Below are 14995 nucleotides of genomic sequence, written 5' to 3'. Positions count from 1 at the left end.
ACTCCAGACAACAAAGACCCTGTTGAGGTAGAATCCGAGCAGGAGGAACAGGAAGGCGGGCAAGACAGCTCTGATGAACAGACCACATATGGGGACTCGCAGCAATTATCTCCCACTCTCCGAGTAAGAGGAGACCCTCGGCAACGAGGAATTTATCATGCCCAAGGAACCTCTCGAGCAGGAGCGCTTCAAACACCGGCTTATAGCCACTGCAAGGAGCCTAAGAAAGAAGCAGTTGCAGCTTCAAGCAAACCAAGATTTGCTCAACGATAGATGGACCGAGGTCTTGGCCGCCGAAGAATACGGCCTTAGCAGCCCACTCAAAAGACACCCCAAGAATAGGTGGCTCCCTCAATACGATGGCAGACCGATGGAACCCATACCACCATCGAACAATGCGGCGGGCCGACCACAGTTCAGTCCAGACAAAGCAGCAGCCCAAGAAGAGCACCATACCAACCCATCCGGCATTTAAAACAAAACATCTTGGGGGAATACCCGCGATATCAACCAAGACACAGAGGGTAGAACATGACGCACAAGATCGATGTACAGATCATGAAGATATACCCCGACCGACGATGATGGTCGCCTATTCGGACACTATAAAGCCGACCATGCCCGGTTCAAGCACCGTAAACGGAGCCCGCCAGAGGTGCTTCATAGTGTGGCCCAACATAGAGGAGCCGCACACCCTCTCTGCTTCACTAACAAAGTAATGGAGCACGAATTTCCAGACGGGTTTAAACCCATCAACATTGAATCATACGATGGAACAACAGATCCCGCGGTATGGATCGAGGATTACCTCCTCCATATTCACATGGCCCGTCGAGACGACCTCCACGCCATTAAATACCTACCTCTCAAGCTTAAAGGGCTAGCTCAGTACTGGCTAAACAGTTTGCCAGAAAATTCCATTGGCAACTGGGAAGATTTGGAAAACGCCTTTCGAGACAACTTCCAAGGAACATATGTCCGGCCATTATAGGCCGATGACTTAAGTCACATTGTCCAGGAGCCCGGCAAGTCAGCCAGGGAGCTCTGGACTAGGTTCTTAGTCAAAAAGAACCAAATTGTCGACTGTCCGGACGCAGAAGCCCTTGCGGCCTTCAGACATAGCGTCCAGGATGAATGGCTAGCACGTCACCTCAGCCAGGAAGGACCCAAATCCATGGCAGCCCTTACTGCTCTAATGACCCGCTTCTGCGCGGGAGAAGACATCTAGCTTGCTCGTAAAAGCAACGATGCCAGCGGCCCGGGCACTACCGAAATCCGAGATGGCAATGTCAAGCCACGATGAACCAAACACAACAGTCGCAGTAATATACGCGACACAACGGTGAACATCGGATTTCACAATCCGAAGCCCGGTCAACGGAAGAAGCCACTAAAGGCAAACCAGGATGGACCATCCACCCTTGACAGGATATTGGACCGACCTTGCCAGATTCACGGTCACCCCGATAGGCCAGCCAATGATACCAACCAAAATTGTTGGGTCTTCAAGCAGGCAGGCAAGCTTAACACTGACCACAAGGGGAGGAGGCCACCAGGCGATAAAGACGACGGACCGGCTCACCAGCTGAATGCCAGGAGCCAGAAACAGTTCCCCTTCGATGTTCGACCACTCCCGTAACACAAGTAGCAGTTCGTCTTCCGCCACCCACGTACTGTACTGGCAAAATTCGCACCACGCGCACATCACTACGCACTCAAGATACCATGGGCATCGGCAGAAGCACAATACGGACCACCCTACAAGCATTCCCGTAACGTTTTTTATCTGCTTACCTTATTTTTTCTGTATCATCCCTAAAGAACAGGTGACCAGCTGGACGGCATCTACAACGGACTCTATCAGAGTTCGGATCCGTATGCTCACCTAAGGGGCTACTTTCATTAAGGATTCCCCTCCCCGAGGACGGGCGATGCAGACGTGCGACAGGAGGTCCAAAATAACTTTTTGTGGACCACACTCTTTATTCCGAGCCTGTACTATGCCCTCTTTCCTCTGATCCCGACCCCGAGCATGCCAAATAGCCGGGTTCGCGGTTTCTTTTTTTATTATATATATATACACACATAAATTTATCATTGGCACATCGCTCCATTCTCAGTAAGTCTCATCCGAACCAATCTTTCATACTCTTTCAACAATAAGTACGGCCTTAACGGCTGCTCTGCAGATACACCTCGGCATACCCTGCCAGGGGCTCAGCATGGGAATGAATGAGCTGCCAGTAAAAGTCCGAACAACTCCATAGCGTACATCGGCGTCGCAAGTTTGGCCTTATATGCATCAGCTCCGAATCATTGTCTTGGGTCAATAGTTGGGTTGCCCGGCTCCTGTGTTTGCTACCCTACATTCCGCTCTATCGTCTAGGGTAGTAAAGGGAGAACTACTATGATCGTGCCCTGGCCTAGACCGGATGAGCACCTCCGTAGAGAAAGCCGAAAACTGACTGTCATGATGCGGCGATAGCTGGTCAACCACTTGACGACTTATTGGAATCTTTAGCGATTCACCATGTAACATGAGGGATCTTTTTCAGATCAGATATGCAAGGCACCACACGCCGCATACACACCAGGGGCTATGTCGTAGCCCCACCATAAAACTCCTATGGTTAAGTGAAAGTGTTAATGCCTTATAGTCCAATTGCCTGGTTCGCCGCATTATCACCTCCTTCATGGACCAAGACATTGGATAAAGAGTGATTAAATGTTTTTCCGAACACCCCCGTACTTCCTACGAGGGGGCTGAAGCCGATGACTGGAAAACTTTCAGATTCTATTAAAACAACCGCACAGGAGGAATTCAAGCTCTTCGAGCAAAACATAAATAGATTAACTATAAAGTTGTCTCTTACAATCATCATACACCTCACTCGAACATTATGTTTTTCGAGCATTGACCCTCTATCAAGCGGGCGGCCTCCAGGACGTCTTCAAAATAACTCTCCGGTTCCGGACGGTCCCTGCCTTCAGGCGGACCCTTCATGGCGACGTCGATGGCCTTCATCTTTCCCCAGAATGTCTTGACTCGGGCAAAGGCCATCTGTGCACCTTCAATGCACGCCGATCGCTTCGCAGCATCGATTCGCCGCACCACATCGACAAGCTTCTGCACCAAACCGAAATAGCTACTCAGCACAGGCTCAGTTGGCCACAGCCGGATTATAACATCCTTCATGGCAGTGCTAGATACCCTATGAAGTTCGGCCCATTGGGACATCTGTTCATTGAGTAGCAGCGGGCGCTTCAACGCACCGAACTGTGACCAAAAAAGCTTCTCCATTGCATATCCATCTCGCGCTTCGTAATACCGCGCTGCATCGGAAGAACTCTTCGGCAAGTCCAAATACTCGTCCGGAGAACTCCACACTTGGTTCAGCTGAGCATAGTCTGGGTCGCCGAACTTAGTCTAGAGCAGAAAAGGCTTTCCAGCCACTATCTCTTTCGCCTGCCGAACCTCCTCACGGAGTGCTCTAGACTCTGATCGCTCTTCTCTTGCCTCCTGTCGGGCCTTGTCCAGTTCAGCCATTAAGGCTTTATTCTCCTTCTCAAGAAATTCGGAGCGGCCAGTAGCATTCTCCAAAGCGAGTGTCATCATGGATACCTTCTCCTCGCCCTGGCGTCGCGCAACTTGTTAGGCCTTCAGTTCAACCGATGCCTCTTCAGCAGCAGCATCACTAAGCTGGGCCCGCTCCTTGGCCCGAACTAGTTCCGCCCGAAGAGCCTCCACGGAGGTAGCACCATCTGCATTTCATATAAAGCACTTTCCCACGTCAAGCACAGTGGTGTAAAGAATGCTCGAAATACATACCTTGCGAGTCGTCAAGACACTTGTTGATCAATGCATTGTCATCCTCCACAATATCCAGCTTTTGTTGTAGTTCGGCCACTTCCTTATTCTGGGCAGCCACAGGAGGGGAAGCAGCCTGTATTTCAAATTAAACCAAGGTTAATACTTGAGCATATCTCTTTGATCCTCCGATCGCTTCCTTCGGAATACATTCCGAGTCTCATGGGCTACTACATATACAACAGGTGCATTCTGTCAATAAAATTGAATTGAAAAAACTACATCACAAACCTCAAAACCTCTTAGAAGGCTCGTGAAGGCCTCGTTCAATCCACTCTTCGCTGATAGAACCCTTTTGACCATGGTAGCCATCAAGGTACGGTGCTCTTCTGAAATGGATGCTCGGCATAGCAAGCCCGTCAGCATGTCCGGCGCTTTTGGGTCTTCGGAAACCGCCGTCGGAGTACGACATCCCTATGAAGGAACCCGCTTACTTGCCTCCAGAATCGTCTCCGGCTGTAAACCGGACGGTTCGGGGATGCTAGTCATGATCCTGGAACCCCGAGTGATAGAGGCACCGCCTTCGGGTAACACCTTCTTCACTTCCTGTACTACTTGGTGTTCAGGAGGAGCCCGTCGGGATGATAACTCGGTATCATCTCCCCTATTGGGCAATGTGGCCGGAGAAGGCGTCTCACTCTCCATCATTTCCGAAAGAAGATCTCCCGAGGAGGAGGATGATTGAGAAGCACCAGGCGTTAACCTGCGTGGACGAACATATATTGGATGATTACTTCACTAATAGGAAAAGAGTGAGGTGCGTTTAAAGTATCCCAGCCTCGCTTACGGTCTGCCTCGAGGTTCGTCCTCGTCATCAAACTCTACGACAGCCTCGCTCTCCCGGCCCAAGCCGCTCAACGACGGCGTTTTTCCTCTCTTGGAAGGCTTCCCCTCCTGATCTTCCGAGGCGACCCTCTTCTTGCCCTGGAGGGCCCCCTCTGCACTCTTTCCCTTGGGAAAAAGGTTTTCGGTTTCCCCGAACACAACCACCTGGTACGGTGTCGGAATCAGCATTCTCGTCAGCAGGTCGATCGCAGGGCCTTCGGGAAGAGGCGCCGGACACTAGATTAGCACTGCTTTCTTTATCCAGTCCTGTACAGGGACGGATTGTTTAGTATCTTGTTAAGAGATGCCTGAATGGAAGGTGCTCGGATATCGAGTACTTACAGAAGTGTCCGGATGATTGCAGTCAAGGCCAACGTCTTCGGTGGTGTCCAGCCATTGCTCTCGTTCCCCGAAATATAATTCCACATTCCTTCATGCGTAGTGTCGAAGAAGTGCTGTAGAGTCTGCCGCCCTTCTGGGTTAAACTCCCACATACGAAGAGGCTGCCGCTGACATGGCAGGATCCGGTGGACTAGCATTATTTGAATGATGTTCACAAGATCGATGCCCCTCTCGGTAAGGCTCCGGATGCGACTTTGCAGAGTCTGCACTTCATTGACGGATCCCCAGTCCAATCCCTTATTGACCCACGAAGAGAGCTGAATTGGAGGGCCGGTCCGGAACGCGGGTGTAGCCACCCACTTGGGGCCCCGTAGCTCGTTGATATAAAACCACCCCTTCTGCCATATGTCGGAAGATTTGGCGAAAGATCCTTTGGGCCAAACCGCGCTGGCCAGCTTGCCTATTATGACGCTGCCGCACTCTGCCTGCTCCTCCTCTGCCACCAGCGGCCTCACATCAAACGTCTTGAGCCACAAACCAAAGTGCGGAGGAGTCCGGAGTAAGGCCTCACACGTGACGATAAATGTCGAGATGAGGAGAACAGAGTCCGGGGCCAGATCGTGAAAATCTAGCCCATAGTAAAACATGAGCCCCCGGACGAAGGGGTTAAGCGCGAACCCTAGCCCGTGAAGGAAGTGGGATACAAATACTACCCTCTCGCCAGATCTGGGGGTCGGTATGACTTGCCCTTGCGCCGGAAGCCGATGAAAGATTTCCGGGGTCAGATACCTCGCTACGCGGAGCTTCGCAATATCCTCCCCTATGACAGAAGAAGCCACCCACCGGCCCTGACGGTTGGATCCGGACATGACTAGGGCTGGTGGCGATTGGAACCCTAGGGTTGGAACTTGGGGTGGCTGGGGTTGAGGAAGGAGCAAGCGCAAGGGAAGAAAATGAGACTGGGTCTCTATATAAAGGCCCCGAATATTGGGCGTCTCCCCCGGGGTATCTGAACTTACCTATCACCAAGGAGTTGTACCCAGGGGACGGTTGGGTTACCCACACCTGCATTAATGAAAATCTCGTAAATAAAGGGACACGGTCTCTGCCTTGACGAGACATGCCAGTAAAATAGCACCCCAAGACGTGGGGCGGCTCGCTAGCCGACGGTTGGAAATAGTAACCGGGCAGGCATGATATGATGTCATGAACAGTTATCAACAAGTTGGGCTCGTGGGGTATTATATTCTCTGCCATTATATACACAGGTCCGGAGATACTTACTTCGTCCTAAGACTATTCTGGAGTTCAGAAGGAGGGAACCCGCCTTGCAATGCCGAAGACAAATCTGCGCGCCGGACTCCCCGTCATTGAAGCCAGGTTTAGGGGCTACTGAGGGAGTCCTAGACTAAGGGGTCCTCGGGCGTCCGGCCTGTTATCCATGGGTCGGACTGATGGGCTGTGAAGATCGAAGACCATACTCGTGTCCGTATTGGACTCTACTTGGCGTGGAAGGCAAGCTTGGCGACCGAAGATTCCTTCTTATGTAACCGACTCCATGTAAACCCTAGATCCCCTCGGTGTCTATATAAACCAAGGGGGATAGTCCGGAAAGGGGACCACATATATTCATTACCATATTCATAGGCTAGACTTCTAGGGTTTAGCCATTACGATCTCATGGTAGATCAACTCTTGTAATACTCATATTCATCAGGATCAATCAAGCAGGAAGTAGGGTATTACCTCCATAGAGAGGGCCCGAACCTGGGTAAACATCGTGTCCCCCGTCTCGTGTTACCATCGATCCTAGACGCATAGTTCGGGACCCCCTACCCGAGATCCACCAGTTTTGACATCGACAGCCCCCCTCTTTCCTTCTCCCTCTCCCTCTCCTTCCTTCTTCTCCTACTTGGACTAGGAAAGGGGGAAACCTACTCCTACCAGGAGTAGGAATCCCCCCTTGGGCGCGCCCCTTGAGGTCGGCCCTCCTCCTCCCCTCCTTTATATATGGGGGAGGGGCACCTCATAGACACACAAGTTGATTTCTTAGTCGTGTGCAGTGCCCCCCTCCACAGCTTTCCACCTCAGTCATATTGTCGTAGTGCCTAGGCGAAGCCCTACGCCGGTAACTTCATCATCACCGTCACCACGCCGTCGTGCTGACGAAACTCTCCCTCGACCTCAACTGGATCAAGAGGTTGAGGGATGTCATCATGCTGAACATGTGCTGAACACGTAGGTGTCGTCCGTTCAGTACTTCGATCGATGGGATCATGAAGACGTTCGACTACATCAACCGCGTTACTAAACGCTTCTGCTTTTGGTCTACAAGGATACGTGGACACACTCTCCCCGCTCGTTGCTATGCATCTCCTAGATAGATCTTTTGTGATCATTGGAAATTTTTTGAAATACTGCGTTCCCCAACAATAACCCGAAGATTGTCAATGGGCAACGAATAAAGCATTATTTCTCAGGCACACTTATTAATGTTGAAAGTAATATTATCCAAACTATGACACCAGAAGAACACATAAAAGATTTCTTCCGGAACACTCCAGAATCGTGAAAATAAGGAAGTACATGATACGGTAAGTAAATGGACTCCGAAAAATCTGCAAAAATATTTTTTATCAGTTTTGGAATATTTTAGAATTTGGGAATAAAGAAACTTCCAGGAAGCGTCCCCTGGTGGGCACAAGACGCCAGGGCACTTTACGGAATGAGTAAAGAGACTTGCCTAGCGCGCCCTGGTGTCTTGTGCCCACCTGGGACACCTTCCGTACTCCGTTTTTCTACCCTATACTTGTCCTCCAAGAAAAAAAATCTATATATACTTCCCGAACCTGTTGATCATCGTATCACGGAGAAATCCTCTGTTCTCTTTTTCCTTGCTATTTTCTGTCAGATCCCGTCTACCATGGCCTCTTCAAGCTCCTCCAAGGACAAGTTCTTCAAGAACGTCATCAACCCATATCCACGGGAGGTGGTGCAGCACCCTTAGGTCATCCAGATGCATGAGGGGGTGCTTCACCTCTGCGATATGCCATGTCCCAAGAGGACGGGAACCGTGGAGGCCGGGATCGAAGCTGTGGAGCAAGATGTCTTCCAGTGCAAGGGGATAGTAGAGCGTGGGCTCAATGCCAATCACCTCATGATCACGGACCTTTCCCGTGATCATCTTCACCCTCAACGAGCAAATCATCTTTCTCCAAAGCTAGATATATGATCTTCAAAACCAAGTCTTTGAATATGAGGCGAGGTTTAAAGGTATGAGTTTGGCTGCTAGCTGCACGACTCGTGAGAATCACTCCTCCTCTTATGATGGCGGACCACTTCCATGGAAATCTGGGGACAAGATCTCTTCTTCTTCACCAACATCACCTTCTTCACCACCAAAGGAAAACTGAGTATCAGGTATGGGAACTCCCCTTGGATTCCGCCAAGCTTGGGGGAGGTGCCCCGATATTGTATCATCCCATTATCTTTTTGCTTTTACTTTAGTTCGATCTTTTCTTTAGATGAATAAAAGTTTAATTCGATCCTTTCTTCTTTGAGAGTTTGCTTAGTGATCTATCCTTGTAATAGCATGCAAGTTATATAATAAAGTTTAGTATGAGTTTTTGCTTTCTTTACTTTCATGTAGAAAATAAAAGAAAATAAATAAGAAAGGAAACAAATAAAAGAAAGGAAAAAAATAAAGAAAAGATTATATACTAATCCTATGGTAGGTGATGGCACAACATAAGGAAAAGTATAAGTAGAAAATTTTATTAGAGATTGACAAACATAGCATTAGTCAATGATGCAACTCATGAAAGAATTAATAAGGGAAGACAAGATTCACATTTAAATATACTATCCTAGAAATCTTTTGTGATTCTGAGCCATCATCAAATTATTATATGCCAAAATTGTTGACGTTGGACAAGGAAGACAACTTAATAATTTATGTTTGTTCATATTCACATAGAAGTCATATTGTCATAGATCCTTTAACATGTGGTGCTTGCCCCCTATCTTTGCTAGCCAAAAATTCCACACTAAGTAGAGATACTACTTGTGCATCCAAAAACCCTTAAACCCAAATCTTATTTTCAAGTGTCCACCATACCTACCTAGGGATTGAGCAAGATCCCTCAAGTAAGTTGTCATCGGTGCAAAAAGGCAATAAAAATTGCTTCTGAAAGTGTGAGATCATTTAGTGTAAGATAAAATTGAGCGTTGCACGAACTTGTGATGGTGACAAATAAAAGCGACAGACTGCATAATAAAGGTCTCTATCACAAGGGGCAATGTAACGTGACATTCTTTTGCACTAAGGGATTGAGCATACAAACAAATAAGTGCATGGCAACCTCTACTTCCCTCTGCGAAGGGCCTATCTTTTACTTTTATGTATTTACTTTTATGCAAGAGTCGAAGTTTTTCTCTCTATTCCTTTTATTTTTCTCGTTTGGCAAGCATCATGTGGTCAGGAAAGATCTAGGCACATATGTCCAATTGAATATGGGTGGCATGAGTTATTATTGTTGACATCACCCTTGAGGTGAGTATGTTGAGAGGCGAAACCATAAGCCCCTATCTTTCTATGTGTCCGGTTGAAACATTTTTCTCATGGGTGCTCCTACCTTGTCGCTACCTCGTGGACCCCCTTAACGTGAGACCGACGCCAAAAATTACAATAAATACCAAAACCCCCAGAAATAAACCTAGATCAGGGGTTCCGCTGCTGCAAGCCTCTGTAGCCACGAAATCAATCTAGGCCCTCTCCGGCACCCTACCGGAGGGGGACATCATCACCGGAGGCCGTGGAGGAGGATCCCGGAGGGGGCCATCATCGCCATGTAGGCCAAGGACCAGAGGGAGAACCTCTCCCCATCTAGGGGGAGGCCATGGAGGAAGCACAAGGTGGAGATGATACATCCATTTTGCATCATGTTTTCTCACTGTTATTTATAATGTTTTTATCCATAATAATGCTTTTTGGAGTAATTCTAATGCCTTTTCTCTCATAATTTGCAAGGTACACACCAAGGGGGAGAATTCTGGCAGCTGGAAATCTGGACCTGGAAAAGCTACGTCAGGCCACCTATTCTGCACAACTCCAAACAAGCTGAAACTTCACGGAGATTTTTTTATGGATTATTTAAGAATTATTGGAGCAAATAACTACCATAGGGGCCCACCAGGTGGGCACAATCCACTTGGGCGCGCCAGGGAGCCTAGGCGCGCCCTGGTGGGTTGTGCCCTACTCAGCCCACCTCCGGTGCCCATCTTTTGGTATATAAGTCATTTTGACCTAGAAAAAAATAAGGAGAGTACTTTTGGTACGAAGCGCTGCCGCCTCAAGGCGGAACTTGGGACAGGAGCACTTTTGCCCTCTGGCGGAGCGATTCCCCAGGGGAACTTCCCTCCCGGAGGGGGAAATCATCGTCATCATCATCACCAACAACTCTCCCATCTTGGGGAGGGCAATCTCCATAAACATCTTCAACAACACCATCTCCTCTCAAACCCTAGTTCATCTCTTGTGTTCAACCTTGTTACCGGAACTATAGATTGGTACTTGTGGGTGACTGGTAGTTTTGATTACATCTTGTAGTTGATCACTATATGGTTTATTTGGTGGAAGATTATGTGTTCAGATCCAATATGCTATTTAATACCCCTCTGATCATGAGCATGTTTATCATTTGTGAGTAGTTACCTTTGTTCTTGAGGTCACGGGAGAAATCATGTTGCAAGTAATCATGTGAATTTGATATGTGTTCGATATTTTGATAGTATGTATGTTGTGATTCCCTTAGTGGTGTCATGTGAACGTAGACTACATGTCACTTCACCATATTTGGGCCTAAGGGAATGCATTTTGGAGTAGCAATTAGATGATGGGTTGTGAGAGTGACAGAAGCTCAAACCCCAGTTTATGCGCTATTCTGTAAGGGACCGATTGGATCCAAAAGTTTAATGCTATGGTTAGAATTTATTCTTAATACTTTTCTCGTAGTTGCGGATGCTTGCGAGAGGGTTAATCATAAGTAGGAGGTTTGTTCAAGTAAGAACAACACCTAAGCACCGGTCCACCCACATATCAAATTATCAAAGTAGCGAACACGAATTAAACCAACATGATGAAAGTGACTAGATGAATTTCCCGTGTACCCTCAAGAAGCTTTTCTTATCATAAGAGACTGTTTTGGCCTGTCCTTTGCCTCAAAAGGATTGGGCTACCTTGCTGCACTTTTGTTACTACTATCGTTACTTGCTCGTTACAAATTATCTTGCTATCAAACTACTCTGCTACTTACGATTTCAACACTTATAGACTCTACCTTACTGAAAACTACTTGTCATCTCCTTCTGCTCCTCGTTGGGTTCGACACTCTTACTTATCGAAAAGAGCTACAATTGATCCCCTATACTTGTGGGTCATCAGGAGACTCTCTCCCCCTCTCTCTCTCTCTCGGTGGCGCCAGAGTGCTGCCGGGTCATCGCCGCAGTGATCGTCTTCATCAACATCACCATCTTGATCACCTTCCTCATCTCTTTTATGCGGTCCACTCCTCCTCATCAACATGGTGCTTTATGCCATATATTATGATCCAATGATGTGTTGCCATCCTATGATATTTTGAGTAGATTTCTTTTGTCTTTTGGGTTAATTGATGATATAGATTGGTTTGAGTTGTATGTTTTATTTTGGTGCTGTCCTATGGTGCCTCCCGTGCCGCGCACACGTGAGGGATTCCCGCTGTATGGTGTTGCAATACGTTCATGATTCGCTTATAGTGGGTTGCTTGAGTGACAGAAGCATAAACCCGAGTAAGGCAGTTGTTGCGTATAGTATAAAGGGGACTTGATGCTTTAATGCTATGGTTGGGTTTTACCTTAATGATCTTTAGTAGTTGCAGATGCTTGCTAGAGTTCCAATCATAAGTGCATATGATCCAAGGATAGAAAGTATGTTAGCTTATGCCTCTCCCCCATATAAAATTGCAATAACGACCACCGATCTTGTTAACAATTGCCTAGGACAATTTCGCACACCGGTCCATCATTATTCCACACTCGCTATTTATAATATATTCTAACTTTATGTTAACATCACCTTATTTTATATTTTAGCTCTTCGATATCATGCAAATCTATCCTCTTCATACCCACAACGTAGTTCTATTTCTCATTTCTAGATGGAAGCAAACGTTCGGTATACGTAGAGTCGTATCAGTGGCAGATAGGACTTGAGAGAATACTGATCTTACCTTTAGCTCTTTATGGGTTCAACACTCCATACTTATCACTTCCACCTTTGGAAATTGCTACGATGATTCCTTGCACTTGGGGATTATCAAGCACCGCAAATGGTCCATCCTGCGTGGCTACAACTTGCACTTGCGTTGCCCAGGAAAATGGTCCTTCCGAAGGTGTACCCATACCAAATCACCTTAATTGAACACTAGCTTATTCCTGGTCTTGTTTACCCGCTTCGTATATTGTCCAGTCATTTTGTCAATGTTCTCCTTTGCCTGGGCATGAAGTTTCTTGACGAAATCAGCACGCTTACTTGCATCGAGGCTGGTTCATTCTTGCTGTGGCAAAGGCAAACGATCGATGGGAGCAATAGGTTTGAATCCATAAACAAGTTCAAATGGGAAAATTTTAGTGGTTGAATGTACCGCCCTGTTATACGCTAACTCCACATGAGGTAGGCAATCTTCCCACATCTTCAAATTCTTCTTGAGGACTGCTCTTAGCATCATGGACAACGTTCGGTTAACAACTTCAGTCTGTCCATCAGTTTATGGGTGGCATGTTGTGGAAAATAGGAACTTGGTGCCAAGTTTTCCCCACAAGATCTTCCAAAAGTATCTCAAAAATTTGGTGTCATGGTCTGACACAATCGTGCGTGGTACTCCATGTAGCCGCACAACTTCCCCGAAAAACAGATCAACAATGTGTGAAGCATCATCGCTCTTATGACATGGGATAAAATGTGCCATTTTGCTAAAACGATCAACTACCACAAACACCGAGTCACTCCCCCTCTTAGTCTGTGGTAAACCAAGAACAAAATCCATAGAAATATCTTCCCACAGAGTATTTGGAATAGATAGAGGAGTATAGAGACCATGAGGATTCAAGCGGGACTTAGCTTTGTGACATATCTCGCATCTCATCACATAGCGTTCCATTCGCGGCCAAAAGAAGTGATCAACGAGCACACTTTCATTTTTCTTGGCTCCAAAATGTCCCATGAGTCCACCAGCGTGAGCCTCCCGCAAAAGCAACAAACGAACAGAACAATCTGGGATGCACAATTTGTTAGCGCGAAATAGAAATCCATCACGCAATCCCTTTCCCTTGTTGCACTTTGAAAATGGTTCAGCAAAGTATGAGTCGTTAGAGTACAATTCTTTGATGCTTTGTAAACCAAGGATTTTAACATCAAGTTGGGAAAGTAAAATATGACACCTAGACAATGCATCGGCAACAACGTTAGCCTTCCCTTTCTTGTACTTGACAATATAAGGAAAAGATTTTATGAACTCACACCATTTTTGCATGTCTACGGTTCAGTTTGAGTTGACCCTTTAGATACTTTAGAGATTCATGGTCAGAATGTATCAAAAACTCTTTAGGCCACAAGTAATGCCGCCATGTTTCCAAAGATCAAACAAGTGCATACAATTCTTTATCATAGACGGAATAATTAAGAGTTGGACCATTAAGCTTCTCACTAAAATAGGCGATGGGTTTACCTTCTTGCATTAGAACTCCACCAATGCCAACACCACTTGCATCACATTCAATTTCAAATGTCTTAGCAAAATTGGGAAGTGAAAGCAATTGGGCTTATGTCAACCTCAACTTCAGTTCTGGGAAGGACTTGTCTTGGGCATCACCCCATTGGAATGGAGTGTCCTTCTTCATTAACTCATTCATTGGTGCAACAATGGTGCTGAAATCCTTGACGAACTAGTGGTAGAAACCCGCAAGTCAGATGAAGCTACGTACTTGGCTCACATTTTGTGGAGGCATCCACTCATGAATAGCCTTGATCTTCTCTTCACCCACCTCCACACCTTTTGCTGAAATAACAAAGCCAAGAAACACAACCTTTTTTGTGCAAAATGTGCACTTTTCCATGTTAGCATACAACTTTTTCTCCCGTAGGATAGCAAGCACACATTTTATATGTCCAACATGATCCTCCAAAGTTTTGCTATAAATCAATATGTCATCAAAGTAAACCACTACAAACTTGCCCATGAAGGATCTAAGCACATGATTCATCAATCTCATGAAAGTACCAGGTGCATTCGTTAATCCAAAAGGCATAGCCAAGCATTCATACAAGCCAAATTTTGTCTTGAATGCAATTTTCCATTCGTCGCCCTCTTTCATTCTTATCTGGTGGTATCCACTTCGCAAATCAATTTTGGAAAATATGGTGGAGCCACAAAGTTCATAAAGCATGTCATCGAGCCTAGGAATAGGGTGCCGATATCTCATGGTTATGTTGTTAATGGATCTACAATCAGTGCCCATGCGCATAGTACCGTCTTTCTTTGGAACTAAAAGAATGGGAACATCAGAAGGAGAAAGACTTTCCCTTACATACCCTTTGCTAAGAAGATCTTCTACTTGCCTCTGAATTTCCTTCGCTCCTCTGGGTTTGCTCGGTACGGTGGTCGGTTTGGTAGTGGGGCGCCCGGAACCAAGTCGATTTGATGTTCAATGCCCCACTTCCGTGGCAAACCAGGTGGCACCTCCTTGGCAAACACATCCTCATACTCCTGCAAAAGATCAAAAGCAACACTAGGAAGAGTTGAGGGTAAGTCATTAGCAGCCAATAAAGTTTCCTTGTACATGAGTACAAAGAATGGAGTATTAGGTTCTCTTAATTCCCGCATATCCCTTTTCCTAACCATCATAACTAATCCCTATTTTCCC

This window comes from Triticum urartu, chromosome 5A (assembly GCF_056163025.1).
Source record: "Triticum urartu cultivar PI428250 chromosome 5A, HENAU_Tu73, whole genome shotgun sequence".
NCBI lineage: Eukaryota > Viridiplantae > Streptophyta > Magnoliopsida > Poales > Poaceae > Triticum > Triticum urartu.
Note: the sequence above shows the minus strand (reverse complement) of the source record.